Consider the following 1,661-nt stretch of genomic DNA (forward strand, 5'->3'; position numbering starts at 1 on the left):
CCTCAGGGGACGTCGGACTGCTGGTTTTGGCCGATCCCCACAGGCCAGGTGGAGGAACCCCACCTGCTGGAGGGACCCCGCTCACTCCCAGATGCCTTGCGAACCCCAGCACCACCCCATGTGTGGCTGGCCGGAGAGGGACCACGGGAGGTTGGCTCTAGGGCGTGTCCGGCCCATATTGCCCAGTCCTGCCTTGCTGGCCACCTTCTTATTAATTTCCTTTCAATATGCACAAATCCATGCACTGGGCCTCTAGTAATAAAATAAAAATAAAATTGGGGCGGGGGGACAAAACCTTGTGACAATGTCCAAAATCCTCAAAGTCATGAGGACCTGCCCAGGGTAGGCAATAGGGAGTGCCTGGCTTGCTCCTGCCCCATCCACCAGCCCCTCCCAGACCTCCCTGCACCTTCCACTTTTAAATACAAGTACTTACTAGTACACTAAACTAGGGAATACTATGCAGCTATAAAAAAGAGGCATTTCTTCCCCTTTGGGACAGCATGGATGGACCTGGAAAATATCATTCTAAGTGAAATAAGCCAAAGTGAGAAAGATAAATGTCACATGATCTCACTTATTTGTGGAATCTAATAAACAAAATGAATTGCACAACAAAATGAGATCTGAGGCATGGAGGCATAGAACAGACTGACATACCTCGATGTGGGGTTGGGGGGACAAGAAGAGATAAACCAAAGAATTTATATGCTTATATGCATAGCCCATGGACGTGGGTAATAGGGTAGTGAAGACCTGGGGACGTGGGTAGGAGCTGGGAGGAGGAGGGGAAAAAGGAGATAAATGGGAGATATCTGTAATACTATCAACAATAAAAAATATATTTAAAAATTTTAAAAGTCATCGCCAAATCCAAAATAAATAAATAAAATAAAATTGAGAGTAGCTGGCGGCAGTGGCGTCTCTCGGAGCTGGGTTGTCAGTCAGTGAGCAGAGGGGGAAAATGGTTCGTCGGGACCCGTTTTGCTAGAGAGAAGAGTGGGGGCAGGTGCTGCTCCTGCCCGGGAAAAGGAAGAGCCGACGCCTTCGCTGTCGCTTTGAGCCAGACGAGTGAAGTTCTGGGAGTGGAGGTCTGGGAGCCGCTCTGATTGAAGATTTAGAACAGATGTGGAAAGATGTTCACTTCAGAGAAAGGGGTTGTGGAGGAATGGTTGTCAGAGTTTAAGACACTACCAGAAGCATCTTTACCAAATTATGCCACAAATTTGAAAGATAAGAGTTCTTTAGTTTCATCTCTTTATAAAGTTATCCAGGAGCCACAAAGTGAGGTAAGTACTCTTACACTTTGTTGTATTAGAACTATTGATTGTATTAGTACAGTTGATTGATTTTTAAATTTTTATTTTGAAATATATATAAAAGAGTGAGAAACATATGTGTTTAAACAACTATAGTGTACATTATTGCCTTTGAGAAATGGGGTAGAGGGGGTAAGAGAAGAATACTTTATGTTCAAAAATGGCAGAGTAAAAAAACATTTATAATAAAATGAACTCCAGTGTACCCACCCCCAGGCCAAGAAATAAAATTATTGCCAAAATCCAAAAGCCATTTCTGAACATGTTCCTCCTTATCTCTCTCTCTGTATCTTGCTTGAGGTAGCCTAGAAAAGTCTGGGTCACTACATTTCTTTACTTCTT

Source organism: Myotis davidii, unplaced genomic scaffold, assembly GCF_000327345.1.
Source record: "Myotis davidii unplaced genomic scaffold, ASM32734v1 scaffold161, whole genome shotgun sequence".
Taxonomy (NCBI): Eukaryota; Metazoa; Chordata; class Mammalia; order Chiroptera; family Vespertilionidae; genus Myotis; species Myotis davidii.